Source organism: Sphaerodactylus townsendi, linkage group LG13 (genome assembly GCF_021028975.2).
Source record: "Sphaerodactylus townsendi isolate TG3544 linkage group LG13, MPM_Stown_v2.3, whole genome shotgun sequence".
In the NCBI taxonomy this organism is placed as follows: Eukaryota; Metazoa; Chordata; class Lepidosauria; order Squamata; family Sphaerodactylidae; genus Sphaerodactylus; species Sphaerodactylus townsendi.
In genome coordinates this window covers 31,209,889-31,226,983 of record NC_059437.1, presented here as the reverse complement: position 1 = coordinate 31,226,983, position 17,095 = coordinate 31,209,889, and the positions used below count along the sequence as shown (strand labels likewise).

General features: G+C 44.3%; 1 protein-coding gene across 5 annotated transcripts in view; it reads left to right on the top strand.

Annotated features, from left to right (window-relative positions):
* PLS3 (plastin 3) overlaps positions 1-17,095 on the top strand; it is a 60,772-nt gene that overhangs the window by 8,835 nt on the left and 34,842 nt on the right. Inside the window, exon 1 of one of the 5 annotated variants that reach the window (XM_048514376.1) lies at positions 8,805-8,958. The exons of the other annotated variants lie outside the window; for them this stretch is intronic. The gene's annotated coding sequence lies outside the window, so the exon portion shown is untranslated. Of the gene's footprint in view, positions 1-8,804; positions 8,959-17,095 lie in introns of those variants that run through there. 5 annotated transcript variants of the gene reach the window in all.

Below are 17,095 nucleotides of genomic sequence, written 5' to 3'. Positions count from 1 at the left end.
AATAATTCAGTCACCAAACCAGAACTTCTACACTCGCATGCTTCCCCATGTGCCAAGGTTCCTTTTATTTAATTGGAGTAATTTCCTCCCTTAGCATCAGCTGCTGGTATCCCTGTGCTTCCAGAACCATGAAGCCCTGGACTCTTGAATAAACAGGAACAAGGCTATTTGCATTAGTTACTGCTGTCTCAGAGATACTTTGTGTGCAGATGTCTCCTATGTGTGGAAAATGTGACTCGCAGGTGCACCTGTCAGATTTGGTTAGCTTTGTAGCAAACTGTTTGGATACATTTCTTTGAGAGCCAGTTCACCTGCATCTCTGTAATTCAGGACTCATAGCCCAGCATTTACTGTCCTTCCTGCCCCTGTGCAAACATACCCGGGAGTAGGTTACGCTGAATACAGTGGGATTTACTTCTTTTTTTCTTTTCTTTTTTGAATTTAAAACAAGTTTATTTCAAACAAATTAAAATATACATACAAATAATGTGACAATTACACACAAAGAAAATAGAAGCTTATTACTTTGTTATTCCTTACACAGGAATACTCAAATATAGGAAAAAACCAGCAAACTACAATATGACTAATTCAGTATATTCAGTTCCATCGTCTTGGTAATCATTGATTGACTTCTTGATAAACCTGCATAGGATAGCAACAACCCTGCTACAAGGTTTAATTTTTCTGGTGATGACTTTGGGCATGATCCATTATGCATTTTTTCAGCACAAGACATGGTGAAATGAGCATGAACTGTGGAATAAATTTTCAGTACTCTTGTGCAGTTCTTAGTCACTTCAGTGTGGCTTTCAAAGGAGAATTTGTTGAATTGTGCTCAATCAAATGGTATATCACTATACTGAAAAGTCAATAAAAGTTACTAAACAACGAAGAATCTTGTGTAACCAAGTTAGCGTAAATAAAGATATACTCAGTTTGCGAGAGCTGATCGGGTGTTCCTGCTTCAGAATGAATTCCATATCCCACCTGCTCCAAACTCATCCTTTTATTCCTACAATAACTTGCCTCCTTGGCGTCAAATGCACCCCCACCCCCCACCCCGAATGTTGCAAGCAGGATTTTGGCTTTAAAACAATCAGACGCTGAGCACATTTCTCCAGTAGAAGATTTGACATGATGTCTTTTAAAAAGAACTTGAAACAGTGCTCTAGGAAGGAGGGACAATGCTGTTGAAATTGTCACCAGAATCAGCCAATCAGCACATGGCACAACCAACTGGGGAATGCAGTTTCATTTTTTACCTTGCCCTTCCTTGGTTCAGCTTAGGGTAGAATGACTGACTCAAGGTCACGCTCTGAGCTTTGTTGCTGAGTGGCTGGTTGATCCTGGCTCTTTCCAGCCCTAGTCTAAAATTCTCACCCCTGCAGCATGAAATTGACACAAGGGTCAGCCACTTGGCCCTTTGCACTTCTGACTTCTGCCACAAGCAGGAGGGACCAGTTTTGCTTCAGATCAGTTTTCTGAGGATGATTCTTTTTCTGACCAAGAAATGGGTGAGTGCAGATCCACAGCAGGCTGACCATTCAGGTTCTATAAGTGCAATTCCAAGCCAACCACCTTCTAGTCAACCTAGGGCTGGGGTGGCTAACCTATGGCACTCCAGATGTTCATGGACTACAATTCACATCAGCCCCTGCCAGCATGGCCAATTGGCCGTGCTGGCAAGGGCTGATGTGAATTGTAGTCCATGAACATCTGGAGTGCCATAGGTTGGCCACCCCTGAAGCTATTCTGCCTGGTTGCAAGGGGAATTCTTACTCTCCACAAGCGTTCTGTTGGACAACTTTGACAGCATTGTCGTGGATGCACTGAAATGTTGTGTCAGCCCTAAGAGTACATTCCTTGTTTTGATTTTCTTTTCATTTAAGGAGGCAGATTTCACACTGACCATTTTTGTTTTTAAAAATGAAGAAGGACAGTATCCAAAATGAAAAGGAACTTGCTAATTCTGAGCTGGCTGAACTACCTACCTTCCTGCAGTAGCCAACGAAAACAGAAGATGAATGGATTTTCCCTCTCCTTTTTCTGCAGATGTTATTGTATTTTAAAAACCCCAAAGAAGTGAGGTCACTTTCTTTAAATAGCTGAAGAAGTGGATCTATAAATAAAGTCACCAGACATCAGTCTTTTGGAACATAATGATTATTTTGGCTTCAGTCGAGTCTGAGGCACACCCAGCTTTGGGTATTGCACAAAGATCCTCACCCGTAAAACAAGTAGCAGTTTGTACTGTGCTCCCATATCGACACTGAACTATGCGGGTTTGGAAAGCCTCTGAAGAATCCCAAGAGCTTCTAGGCTAAAGTAGCTCACAGGTTCAAGTTAAGCTCTCGCTGTTGTTGCTCCGTTCCAGGCGTGTCCAGGTAATTCTCTCCTCCGGGTATATTGCTTGGTGTTTTCTTTTCTGTGCCTCGTTTGAGCTTTAGGAAGATGATTGGAATCCCTGGCAAGTGACACCTTAACAAAATGGTTCCAGGATGGGTAAATGGGTGGCAAAAGAGGGTGGCATGTCATCTCATAACTCAGCTGGTGGAGTGGAACAGTGTACCCAGTCTGTGAAAGTATATATAGGTTGCTTGCTAATTCAACTCTGTCCCAGAGAAGTTCTGCTTTTCATGGAGAATGGGGTTATGAAAGGCTGTTAGCCTTGATGACTAAATGGAATCTCCTTGTTCAGGAGCAGTGTACCTGGGAGACAACAATAGGAGAAGCTGCTATCACAGAAAAATCTGTCTGACTGCTGTTGGAAGCAGACTCTGAGCATCCAGGTGTCATGAGAACTTGGATCAGTCCAGGGGATTGTATTGTAAATGTATTCAAAGGAGTGCAATATTATCATAGTTTCTAGATTGAATTATAACAATGCGTAGCCCATAAATACTCAAATTTCAGCTGTGTCTGCAGTTCAGTGTTTTCTCTTTGATGTTCTCATTGGGTTTGATCATATTCCAACGTGCAATGAAGGGTTTCCAGTTTGAAATAAATCTTTCTTAAGCAAATTGTTTCTTTTCCCGCATCTCTCTCTGGGTGGAAATTTTTGTCCATAAGCGTAATAAATCATACTTGGCAGATCCATACCTTTGTGTTAGGTAACTTGTTTCCAATACTATGCTAACAATATTCTCGCTGCTGTAAGATATTTAAATCCTGTATTGAACTCTTTAAAGAAAATGACTACCTGGGGTCATTAAAAGGACCATACCAAACTGTTTATGGAATTTCGCTTGTCGAGGAAGTGGTAGCAAATGTTTTGGGATGAGCTCTGCTGTGAGATACAGACTTTTCTGGCATGGTGCTTCAGATTTTACTGTACTAAAGGCAATTAAAAAAACACCTCCCATGGCTAGTAACACCTTAAGAGATTGTGACTGGATGGGAGGAGAAGGAAATAGGTCAGTAAGGTGAGTCTGAAGCTGTCAAGGTTGTTCGTACCTGTTAAGCCTTATAGGTGGTTTGCTATACCAGCTCGCTTAAACTCCTGTTTTGCTTGAGAACCTGTTTTGGAGGATCACCCACTTTTCCCAAGCAGAATGTGAATTCTTGTAAGTGGCAGATAACGTGCTCAGGCAGGTAGCCTCTTGTCTGATTTTAGACAGGAAAATACTCCCAAGCCAGCATCAAAGGCACCTTTGACATGGCCTGTTAAGGAAAACTCTTTGAGGTGTTTCCCAGCTGCCTCTCCTACGTTGTGTAATTACTCACCAGTGGCAACAATTCTGACTGATCTCAAGAATAAGGTTGCTTCCACACAATGACCTTTCTTTTGCATTAATTGCCACTGCAAATGCCCTTGCATCAGATCACCCATATAAGGCTTTCTCCGTGCTTTCTTCAGTCATCCCCTAGTGCCCGCCTTTTTCCCTCATTGCCCCACCAGGGGGCTTTTTGCCAGCACTTTTAGAAAAATCTACTTGATATATCGCTATAGCACTATAACAGTACAAGTGAGAACCCACAAGGAGTTATGAGAAATATCTCATTTTCCCTTCTTCCACTATTTCCTCTTTCCCTTTCCTGAAAGCCCCATAGCCCATTCCTTCTCTCCTTCTAGGGTTGCCTCCAGGTGGGGCCTGGAGATCTGGAATCATAGCAGATCTCTCAACTATAGGGATCAGTTCCCCCTTAGAGTTGCCAGCTCCAGGTTGTGAAATTCAGGGAGATTTGGGGATGGAACCTTGGAGGGTGAGGCCTGGGGAGTAGGATGAAACATTAGACTTGGGACTGACAGACCTGGGTTCAGTTTCTCATCTGGGTATAAGTAGGGTTGCCAGGTTTCCCCTTTTCCCTAGGGACAAAGTGTGTGTGTGTGTGGGGGGGGAGGTTGCTAGATCCAGCTTGGGAAAATCTTGACGATTTGGGGTTGGAGCCTGGAAGGACAGGGACCTCAATGGGGTACAGTACCATCCAGCCCACACTTCAAAGCATCCATGCTCTTGTAGGGTAAAAATTATTTCTTTAATTTTATTCCTTGTCGGCTTGAGCTTTTTGGGCTTAAATTTCTTAACAAGTTACACCATGGTAACACTCTCCAGGGGAACTGATCTTTGCAGTCAAGATTGTCACCCGCTGCCAGGGGTAACTTTATTAGTTGTAATTCTGGGGGAACCCCAGGTATCCCCTGGAGTCTGGCATCCCTAGATATTACTCACACTTCCCTGTGCAACTCCTTCCATCAGGGCTCTTATAGAGTTTTCCAGATTTGACCTGGAGCGTCTTGTGTTCCGTGAATGCTTCTTGTGTGTGATGTATCTTGAAAACAGGATGTATTTCAGAGCCAGCCCCCTCCCCCTGTCAGTTTGGCCTAGTAGCCTTTTCTCTAGGAAGCAGCCCTTAAGAAGAAGTTTCCAGGCAAATGAAGCACCAGGAAGATAATGACAGGGCGGTCTGGGTGCTCTGCTTTCAAATATCCCAGTTGTATGACTTTTCTTTTGTTCTTTTCTTTTCTCCGTTATCATACTGTCATGGATATTTTGCAGTAATAGAAACAGCAGTCAGTGCAGCCTAGGAGGAGAGTTATTGGCACCTGGATATAGTGATGAAGGGTAGGCTTTTTCTTTGAATGTTGGCTCTATCGCCTACAGACAGGATACTAAAAGCATAATAGGAGCACAATACAGACGAATGTCTCTTTGGAGCCTCTAATAAGCTCCTTCTACCCATTCATTTCCTGATGCTGACAAGCTGAACAAAGCAGGAGGCATGTTTTAAATTTAGCTCTGACTCATGGGCTTTATTACATCTCAAAACTCAGGATAAACGTACAGGGGAAGAGCAAAAGATGAGAAAATTCCCCGTAATGAAAGCCAAATAGACATCCTTGGCATGTTGGCCAGACAGTTGCTTTTCAGGATTCTTACTTTGAGAGAAGAAGGGAAAGTATCCCTTGGGCCGTGGCATATAATCATCCCAGTTTTTGAGAGGCTGATGAAAACTGCAGTTCTGTGCACATCTCAGATGCTGCCGGGCTTGAGAAGTTGTGAGACCTATCTGTACACAATCGTAGCCCACAATTATTTTCTATGACTCAGCTTTGCTCTCAGCATTGCATTTGCATAACTGTGAGCGATTTGGTCCCTTCTGAAAAAAAAATCTGCTTTATCCCCCTCCCCCATACCTCCCTGGGCAAAAGCGAGCTGGCTGAACACCAGTTACTCCATGCAGGATTCTTCTGCATTGCAGAGGAGCTGGAAGGATGAGGAAGGGCCACTCCAGAATGTCTGCTCCAACAGCATCTGCTGCTCACTTTCTATAAAAATGACCTGGAGGCTCCCATTATCACACGACAATGAGTGGAGGTGGTATCAGATCAGGGACAATACTGGGTTGGGCATCTGTAGAAGAAGGGCTGCTGATATGACCCTGGGATCTTGAGTATAATTTCACCTCTGATTGGCTACAGTGTCTCCCAAACACTTTCTACTGTAGACCACAAAGCAGAGGAGATCCTGATGTTGAAACCTCTGGAAACGTATGATCTTAGAGTAGACTCTCAACAGTGTGAGTAACAGGGTGTGGGACGTGGGTGGGGTTTTTTTTCCCTAATAAAGAATAGTGGAAGCAAACCAGAGTTCATGAATTCCTACTCTGAAGGGAAACTAGCCTTACTGAGCCGGGCTGTAGAGAAAGTTCAGTGGGTGTATTTGTGAGTCAAAATCTGATTTTCCCTGTCCAGGCTTGTGAAGTTAGAGCTGGCATCTTTTGTGTACACTAACTACACTTCCTGGGTATAATTTCATCTTGCAATACCAGGGCGAGGTGGCACTGGGAGGTTCTGTGGGCAGCTGCTTCTCAGGCTAAGATTTTCCTTCATCATGTTGCAAGGGCTGATGGGCAGTCAGAGTATTGCTTTTTTTGAGCACATTTTCGTTTTCTCTTTCCCTACCTGTTGGACTCTTTCAGCCTGATCTTCATATGTCAAGGCAACTGGGGCATTTTGAATATTAGTGTAGGAAGGAGAGAGTATTCAGACTGTCCTATTTTTTTTTTTACTACTTTAGATTATTATACTCTGCTTATTTCCTGAATGGGGACAGGAATTATTTTCTGAATTCTCCACTCCTCCCTTTTACCCTCATACAACAACCCTGTGAGGTAGGTCGGTTTGAAAGAAATTGATGGCCCAAGATCACTAGCGAGCTTCCACAGCAAAGTCGGGAATTTGAACCCCAGATCCTACTAGTCTGGCACTGAGGATTCTCTCAAATAAATGAATCTGCAAGCCGAACTCACAAGAGTTCTGAATGATTCCTTTTATTCAGGAAAAGTTAGATCTGCACTGGAGGAAAACAGGCAATGTTTACTGAGGATGTTTTCATAGTAGGTGAATTCCCAATTTCTCTGATAAAGCAATTTACATCAATCTCTCTTCAATTTTATCCTCACAACAACCCTGTGGAATAGGTTAGAGTGAGAGTATGCTATTGATCAGAGTTCACCCAGCAAGCTTCCATGGCAGAGTAGGATTCAAATGTGAGTCTCCCAGATCAATCTATCTAGCCCAGGGGTCTGCAACCTGTGGCTCTCCAGATGTTCATGGACTACTATTCCCATCAGCCCCTGCCAGGATGGGATTTGTAGTCCATGAACATCTGGAGAGCTGCAGGTTGCAGACCCTTGATCTAGCCACTTTACAACACTAGCTCTTGAGACTCTTCCATTTTGTTTCTAGGTTCATTCAAAAAGAAACCTGCCATTTTATTCTTCATATTATTATTAATTTCTTAGTGACCCAGATATTGGATTGTGAGGTTACTTTGTTCAACTGTTGCTTCAGGGTTGAGAACCAACGTTTTCCTTTCCAATCAGTGTCTATTATAGTCACTGTTCCTATTGTTGATGGGGATCAAAAGGTTTGTTGTTGGGAAAATAGGGTGGTTCATCTCCAGGGCATGCATGCAAAAGAGCTTTGCATTCTGCATTAGTATCAAAGAACCAAACTGGTGTCCATCAGCATTATGCTTTTTGGTACCTTTGTTCTGAAAAGACCAAAGGGTGGTGGGGGTGGAGGGAGCAGAACTCTTGCCTTTCATTGAAGGCTGTGAGATTCAAACTGCAAGAGACCAGCATGGGTGTTTAATCTTCTTTCCTCACTTCCTCGGTGCACAGGCAAGGTATGTCTCAACCCTTTAGGTTGCAAGTATGAAATTAATTGCTTGGAGCTATTTAATTAGCCTTGCATATGTCCTGCTTCCTTAATAAGGGTGCAAACCCTGATGCACAGCTGGTTTCCCTGTTGTGAGTACATTGACTGGTTTGTTTAAAAAGTCTGTTATTTGAGGGAACAGTTTGTTGTGGAGATCACACTACACATTTTCTTTAAATGGACAATGGGCTGCCTCCTGTGTCTGTGGGTGCAGATGGGGGCATACCCAGATGGAAAGCCTGTTCAGGGGATCTGATTTGGGTACCAGTTACCTTCTGGTCCATGCCACGCAACTGCCAAGTCTCTGTGTGAAAGCATTGCTGTGTATTCTTTTTTAGTGCAATTGACAATTCACTCCCCAAATTCCCTTCTGATGTTCTCATTGGCTTGAGAAGCACCTTATTGAGGTGTGTGTAGCAGGAAGGAGGGAAGGTGAACACCACTGCGCATGTGGCAATCTTTGGATCCAAGCCCTTGTGTTTAATGCTTCCCTCCTTCCAAGAAACCTTGGCAAATGGTTGCCACTTTGGAAATCCAGCTGTTGGAACCTGCATTTCTAAGTGATGACTGAGGAATACAAATGAGGGGTTGGCTCATTTTCCCTGTTGATGAATAATCTTCGTAAGAAAATGTTCTGACCCAATCAGGCACTAGTACTTTTAATGAAGTGACATCTTTGGTTACTCAAGCTCTTTGTAGCTAGTAAGGATAGGAAAAAAAGAGTCATTCCCCTTTTTGGGCTGAAAACGTGGATTTGTGTGTATTAAATGGAATTGCTTAAAAGGAATTCTATTTTCATGCATTCAGTTAGAAAATACTGAATAAGCTAGGCAATATCTGTACTTTTTGACTCTTGTTTAGGAGCAGCTCATAAAGATGCTGCATGTCCTTCTCTTCCTTGCAACCGGACCTTTCTCTTGGGGCTGCTGTTTAATTCACAAGTCACACTCCAGTGAAACTTGTGCCCTAGTTGCCCGGGTTAGACTGATCTGTCTGGTATCAGGCTCAGAGCAGACGAGCAGAGGGTTTTGTCCCAAGTTTTTGCTGTGTAATGCCAGTTTCTGAAGCGAGCGGGTTGCGGTGGGGTGGGGGGGCTTTAAATTACTCAGCCTCCTGTCAGCATGCTCTCATTTGCTGGCAGGAAGTGTTGTGACTTGCTGCTTAGAATTACAATTGTCGGAGGAATGCTGGCCTTCCAGATTAATTTTCTGGGCGTGGGAGAAAGTTCCACATTGCGTTAGGGCTACGCGAGAGATCAAGTCTGCTTTCCTCAGAAATCCCAACAGGGCAAGGTAAGGGGGCCAAATTCAGGCATCTAAAACTGCAACTTGGGTACAGTTTTGCAGCAGTGCAGCAAAGAGTGACTCTTAAGCTCAGCGGGCGCCTAGCCCTGTTCCCTCTCTTGTCCTTTTCTGCCAGCATTTGTGTCAGTCCTTTGCTAGCGGCACATGCGACGGATGCGGATTCGGTGGAAGCAAATTTTTAGAGGATGCTTCTTGCAAGAGAGCCAAGCTGGTGTGTCCTCTGTTTTTGCTCTATTCCTTTGGGGATGCCTTTTGTCCATCTGGTAGTGGGATGGATTGATCTGTAACTCAGTGGTTCTTATTTGCTTCCTGTTGAAAACAGCTGGGTTTGTCAGTGCCTGGACTAGTGATAGCTTTTTCAGGTTTCTTTGTAGAGGACTGTTTAAGCCCAGGATTCTATGATTGTCTCCTTCCACTCTAGATCCTATGAAGTAGGGGAGGCCTGGATGGTTTTAAGGAACATAAAAAAAAGTAGACAGGAGGGGGGTGGCTTTCCACATTGAGTAAATATTTTTGATGATCTAATGGGAAACAGCAGTTTGGGTTGTGGAAAGTAGTTGCTGTTTGCCTTATAGACTACAGACGGCATTGAAGCAATCAGATAGCAAGAGGCTGTAAAAGTCATGGTGAGAACAGGCACGTATGGCTTAGTTCTGAAGCTCGCAAATTAATTAAAAATCTGTGTTGGATCTTCCTATAAAACTGTTCTTTGCTTAGCATGAAAATGGGGGAGGGGGGAAGAGCTGAGCAGGATTCAGAAGAGGGGCTTCCTGGTGACACTTACATTGTTTTGTGAGTTTTGCGCTGTTTCTTCCTTTTGACTCTTAATGTTTATTCTGAAACCATTTGACAGAGTCCAGGGTTGCAGTCCTGTTAGTTTGCTTGAAGCCAAATTGTTTGCAGGCCATGTTTTTGCATTTCTTGTCTCGTGGCTGGCATAAAAGGGCAGGTCCGTCTTCGATTAGATAATCAAAGGTATTGTCATAATAAGTTCCTGTATGTCTTTTGATTTCTGATTTATGCTGTTAGTCTCCAGGCTGGCAACAGTAGGCTGAAAATGAATGTAAACAACAGAAGTCATTTGCTAGACTTCCAAAGACTAAAGATGAAAACTTGGAGAAGTCATAAAATTGAGCAGTGTAACTATTGTACAATTGTTTAAAACAACTGATCCTACACATTAAAAAAGCCCCCAGTAACTCCAAATAGGAGAGAGGATGTAAAACTGCTTTTCTTTGCAAGTTTGTTCCCACAAGGGTTTGAAACTCGAGACTGCTCCTCCCAGGGCAAACCCAGTGGTTCTGTTATCTGAACTGAACCAGAGGGAGAGCCATGCTGGTCTTTTGCAAATGCAAGAAGGAACATTGTAGTGTCTTAAAGGCCTCATGCAGGGGTAGGGAACCTGCGGCTCTCCAGATGTTCAGGAACTACAATTCCCATCAGCCCCTGTCAGCATGGCCAATTGGCCATGCTGGCAGGGGCTGATGGGAATTGTAGTTCCTGAACATCTGGAGAGCCGCAGGTTCCCTACCCCTGTCATAGAGGTACTGCCAAAGAAGCGTTCATAGGCTGTCTGACAAACTGAGCTTTAGCCCATGAAAGCTTCTGCCGCAGTACATCCACCACTCTTTGAGATGCCTTTTCTCTCCTCCTTATTTCTGCTGAAATGACCTGGATTCCTTCCAATACAGACTGAAAACTCCATCTTCCAAGGAAGCAAGTGCAATCTGTGAGAGAGCTCAGAAGATTCCATTTTAATTTCTGTTTTCAGTGTAAGCACCTGTTCGTCAAGTTAAAAAGAGAAAAAAAATCAACATAATTAATTAGACAGTTAATTCTGGCTGTTTAAAAAAAAGAATTTTGCCAAGTCAACATCATAGCATATTAATTATTTACAAATCCTGGAGATATTAGGTTACAGGGTATCCTTTTCGTTTCATCTTTCTTTTCACAGCAGCCATTTACAGGTAAAAAGTTAATGAGTCAAGACCATTCAGTGGATTTGTTAGATGAGCAGTGGGTTATGTCCTGACTGTTATGGTCTATTGCTGCTGGCAAAGCCGCCTTTGTCTAGCTGGTTCCCATACCACAGCAATGATAAATCAGCCCCCTATTGCATTTCATCTCTTAACCACCTTGAGTTCACACTGCTTGGATTGGCAGTTTGGGTACCTGGTCACAAGGCTCAACTGATGGGGAACATCCCCTAACATTTTTTATGTCTGTTCCCCAAAGCAAGCATATATCCCAATGGGAGCACAGATGTAGGTTGAAGGGCCTTCCTTTTCTAAAGATTAGTTGTATAATTAAAATTCACAAAAATGAGCAGATGCCATTACCAATACAGCATTAGACAAGCTTAGAAATTTCAAAGTTGTACACTGATGGTTTTCAAGTGATCATCTCTAGGATTTCTATACAAAAGTTCATGTCTGGTTTTTATTCACTTGTAAATGGAGGAAGAGGATAAAACCACAAATACATATAGTAGTCCAAAGTTTTTTTAAAAACGTTTAAATTCACCCAAGTAGCTTTCATTTTGATTTGACCTTCACAACCAAAGTTCTTATAGGTCTGTTCTCAAATGGAGGAAGTGATGTTGCAATCCCTAATCTGATATTGAACGAACAAGCAATGCAAGTATGAGGTTCTCCTGTGTCCTCCAGGAGAAGAGCTACATTCTGTTGTATAACCGATGAGTCGACAACCACGTCTACAGCCTGTCATGCACAGTTCTTTGTCTGTGCTAAACACACACTGCAGTACTGAGTATGTGTAGTCAGAAGTAAATCCCATTGTTCAGTGGGGCTCACTATCTGGTGTGTTTACAATTGTAGCTTCTGTGTGTCCGCATCAAAGAACAAAATCCATGTAACAGCTCATAATCAGACCAGCCCAAATAACACCACCCATTGTATAATCTTTTCTCCAGAAGTCTTCACCAGGCTGAATGCCCCCTCCCCCCAAAGTTAAACCATGTAACAGCACAATCTTTTGTAGAGTTACTCCAGTCTAAGCCAGTTGAAATGGTTGGACTTAGACAGGAGTAACTCTTCTTAGGATTGCACTGTAAGAAAATTACATTTGGTTTTCAAGGCCAGAGATGTATGGACGTCATTTGCCATCGCTTGCCTGTGTGTCACATTTGCCATCGCGTGCTGGGATTTCCTGGTGGGCTCCCTTCTAAGTATTAACTGGGGCTGACCCTGCTTAGCTTCCAAGATCTCACGAAATAGGCACCCACTCTCAATCAGATATTTCACTGTAAGTCTTTGACATAAAATCATGTGGGGTTACTTTTCAAAGTTAATGAAATACAAGTACTACCTTAGACCATGCAGTATTTAGGACACTGAATAATTTTCTCATTCTGTGTATTGTCGAAGGCTTTCACGGCCGGAATCACTTGGGTGCTGTGTGGTTTCCCGGCTGTATGGCCGTGTTCTAGCAGCATTCTCTCCTGATGTTTTGCCTGCATCTGTGGATCCTCTGAAGATGCCAGCCACAGATGCAGGCGAAATGTCAGGAGAGACCCCAGTTTCTCATTCCGATTGTTCCAGAAGATTCATCTCTTAGGCCCTTTCCGCATGGGCGTTAAATGGCAGCCTGGGGACGGCAAAAACGCCGTCCCCAGGGAGCCATTCGCACAGGGGGTGCAGCTGCTGTGCAGCCGCGCTGCCCTTGGCTGCCCAACCGGCGCGAAGCCGGCATTTCCCAACCTTGCTCGGGGAGTGAGGTTGTTAGGACATGCCGGCTCCAAGGCGCCCTCCCCCCCACTCCCCCCTTTACTTACCTGGTCCCCGGCCCTCCGGCGCGTCGCCGAGGCCTGGGGACACGCCCCCCTGCCCTGTGACACTGAAGCAGGCACGCAGGGCTGGGAGGCGTGTCTCCAGGCCTTCGACGGCGTCGGAGGGCCATTGTGGACAAGCCGGCGTCATTGGGGTTGGCGTGGTTTACCGACTCCAACCCCTTCCTCACCTATCTGAAGGGGCCTCTGAGACAGGTATTCTTCTTTTGGTTAGCACTGTTTTCCAATTATGTAATTGTTTATGGGATTTCTTATGCTGTTCAACCTTTCTTTTTCTTTTCTTTTTTTGCATTTTATAAATTGCCTTGAGTGTCAGTGAGAAAGGCAAGCTATAAATGAATTAAATAAATAAAATTAAACCACTGAAGGGGATTGCCAAGCAGTCTCCGAGCATCTTGCTTTGAACCCAGCTGCGCCCCCTGTGCGAATGGCTCCCTGGGGACGGCGTTTTTGCCGTCCCCAGGCCGCCATTTAACGCCCATGCGGAAAGGGCCTAAGAGATGAATCTTCTGGAACAATCGGAATGAGAAACTGGGGTGCTGTGTGGTTTCCGGGCTGCATCGCCGTGTTCTAGCAGCATTCTCTCCTGACATTTCGCCTGCATCTGTGGCTGGCATCTTCAGAGGATCCACAGATGCAGGCAAAACATCAGGAGAGAATGCTGCTAGAACACGGCCATACAGCCGGGAAACCACACAGCACCCAGGAATTTTTGTGTTTCAAGCCAACCACAAAAGCATCACAGTGTGGTTGTTAGCTGATAAGATGAAAGTTTCTCTATAATTGGGGAACTTCCCAGACGTGCAGTAAAACAGGACCCTGTAAATTAACAAAAAATTAAAAATGCCAACACTCTGTCCTCCCAAAACACCCAGATGTGGCCTGCTGTCACTTCAGAGGGCACTCAATACCAACCGCAGCTGAGTCATTCAGGGTAGAGGGACAGGCAGCATAAGCACCTTCTTTTATGGAAGGGCAGAGTTTTGAGACTCCTTCATGGATGGCTCAGACCAGTTTGATTTTTGTCAGATCTTGGAAGCTAGGTTGGCCCTGGTGAGTATTTACGTGGGAGACCACCAAGGAAATCCGGGGTTGTTACACAGAACCAGGCAGTGGCAAAAGCACCTCTAAATGCCTCCTAACTTGAAACCGCATGAGAGGTTGCCATAAGTCAGCTTTGACTTGATGGCAATTTCTACCACCACCAGAGTTTTGGAAAACAGGAAGTTTCAAAATTCTTTCTCCCACAGCGCTTCACATATGCCCCATGAGTTTGTGGGAGCTAGCAAAAAAGAAATGCTGACTTTTATGCAGCTTCCCTACCTGACTCTTACTTGCCATTGGCAAGGCCTGCTGCATCACTCCCTTTTAGCTGACATGATCATATCCTATGTGCAGTGTGAACTCTGAAATACCCTTCTCCTGGAGAGTTGCCAGAACCTTGTCTGGAAAAAAATTCAAAATCTTTCCAGTTGGCTTTTGAGTGAGGAGGTTTAAAAAAAAAAATCTGGTGAACAGGGACATTAGTTACTTGCCTTGATCTTGTGTGGTGAATTAGGTTTCTAATATCAATTTTTTAAAATATATATAATAATCTCAGCACCCACTTTTAGTTTTTAGGAGAGTTTTTCCTTCTGTAGTACATGGTTACCAGAATGGCTTCTTAGTTATGTGGGTGTCTTTTCTTCTTATGAATGTATTTGCTGGCTGCTTGGAATTTTTTATTTCTGTTAGAATGTATTGTTTATAATCTGTGGTGTTTGTGCCGTTCTGTTCCTAACCTCTCTGGTCTAAAGATTGCATCTGTCTGACTCTTGTACTGCTATGATGACCTTGTCGAAGAATGTGTTTGAGGAGTTTTTCGCTGCTTTTGTGAGGTGAAATGAAACCAACGGCAATTTCCAGAAAGGAGCTACTGAAAGGTGTCTGTCAGTCGCCCTGGCATCAGGTTGAGGAATGCAAAGAGCTCACTCAGAAGAGCACTCATCAGCAGGGAGTAACCCACTAGCGTTTGTTTTGCCACTTTTATTTGGCTCACTTTCTTGCAGTCTGGCCTTGTTGCTGCTTTTAAACAGGTTTAAATACATAAAAGCGTAGCCTTTTAAACCCAGATTCTGCCAGCGCAGGTAATTTAAATTGATGCAGCTGGAAACACTGCTTTAAATGGCCCCACATTTGGATCAAATCCAGCCCTTGCATTGCAGAGTAGCATGAAAAATAGACTATGTGTGGACTGGGCAAAGAGAAGTATGCGCTGTAGACCGCATACGAACTTCTGCCTATGAAATGGGGTGGTGGTGTCCAGTGGCTTAGATGGCTTTAAAAACACCTTAGGCTGGTTTCTGGAAGCCACCTGTCACAATAGCGAACAGTGGGACCTGCATCCACTAAAATAGTGTGCCATTATTACCAGGTAATGAGGAAACACACACACACACACACAGAGAGAGAGAGAGAGAGAGTAGGGGAAGGGAGAGTTATCTAGCACATGGTTCCCTTCTTCAGCAGCATGAGATCCAGGCAATGGCTTTGCCTTTTTCGGGGGAGGGGGTTATGTTGGGAAAGGGTCTAATGAGGAAACAGAAGGCATGTTGATAGTTCTGTAATACAGCCTATATTATTATATGGAAACATTAATTGCATTTCATAGGATCTGGCCCATATTTAGACATCTCCAACTGTTTAGGAAGTAGTTGGGTTTGCACAAAGAATGCCCATTACACATAGAACACTTACCTCGGGGCTCTTCAGTGTGCAGTGGGCTTGCAGAGGGGTCTCCTTGCCTTTTTTTGGTTTACATGAGAGGAGCCATTCTCTCCCTGCCCCAAAGCTAACTTGTTGGTCTCTGTGTCTCTGGAGCTTTCCCTAGTTCTCTTTACTTTGCCCATCAGCTCCTCTTAAAGGCACAATCTAATCACGTCCTTAATTTCAAGATGAAGGCCTTTGTTAATGTGCTAGCAGGTATGTTGATATTGCAGACCCTTTCCCAACATAACCCCCTCCCCCGAAAAAGGCAAAGCCATTGCCTGGATCTCATGCTGCTGAAGAAGGGAACCATGTGCTAGATACCTCTCCCTTCCCTTCCCCTACACACTCTCTGTCTGTCTCTCTCTCTCTCTTTTCCTGCCACTGCTGCAGACAGGACATTTTTTAAAAATACAGTCTTGTTTGAACTACAGTTTAAAAGGTCCTCCTGATCATCCGGGAGGGTGGAAGGAGGGGTGGAGTCAAAAACAGACCCTGCTTGTGATGTTCCTTCGCAGTAATCAAAGAGAGAGGCTTATTTTTAAAATATTAGCTTGTCTGAAAGAACATTTTTAAAATGTCCTCCTGATCATCTGAGAGGGCAGAAGCAGAGTGGGAGAGGAGGGGTGGAGCCAGAAAGAGACCTTGCTTGTGTTGTTCCTATCAATGTATCGATACAGGCATCGAAACAAGCATTTGGAGAGGTGGAGGAGGAAGCATGCAAAGCAGTGTGTGTGTGTCAGAGGGTGGGCTGGCTGTGGGTGGAGAGAAGTCTGGGGCAAAGCTGTGCTCACTGGCAACTGCCCTCTGGCTGCAAAGCAAAATTAAATTCATGCTAGAAGTGATCTCATTTGCCGTGGGGAGAAAAGAAAGTGAAAGCAGGTCTTGAGGAAATATGTCCATACAAGAAATCTTACGGCAATGCACATTTGCCCTCATCACGCAGGAGATGCCCTGTGCATAATTGTCCGGAAAGTGAGGCATCAGTTCACTTTCCCAAGGGCATTTGGGAGTTTCCTCAGTCTGAAAAGAGAGCACCCTCCAGGCAGATCTTGCCCTGGTTTGGTGCTTTGCATTAAGACTGGCCGAGCTGAAAATAGTCATCCCATTGGAAACTGGTTCTGAGCCAGCTGGTATCTAACAAGACTGATGGTGGCTACCATCTAGTCTGAGTCTGGCAGGCAGACACTGGCGATGCTTCTTCCTGGACTTCCTGGGCAGGCACATCTGGCTTTTCTGTTTGAGTAAGTCATCATGTGAGACCTTGTACAGCCAAAGCCAGAGAAAGAATGAGCGTGCCTGTGTTGAGGGGCAAGACTGGCAGCATCCCCTCAACCATTCAGCCACAACAACATTGTAGAGAAAAAAACTCACGTCTTCTACAACCCATTGCAAATTTGAAAAGACCTATTAAGTTAAGCCCCTGTATTAACTTGTTTTTAATCAAGAGGATTATCCTGTTTTATACTACCAATCTTTCCACGTGGAATGCTAATCCCTTCTGCTCTCCTGTCCCTGCCTGGGCCTGCTTCCATTGGTAACTTTCCCCCCCTGCCCAAATGGATAGTGTGA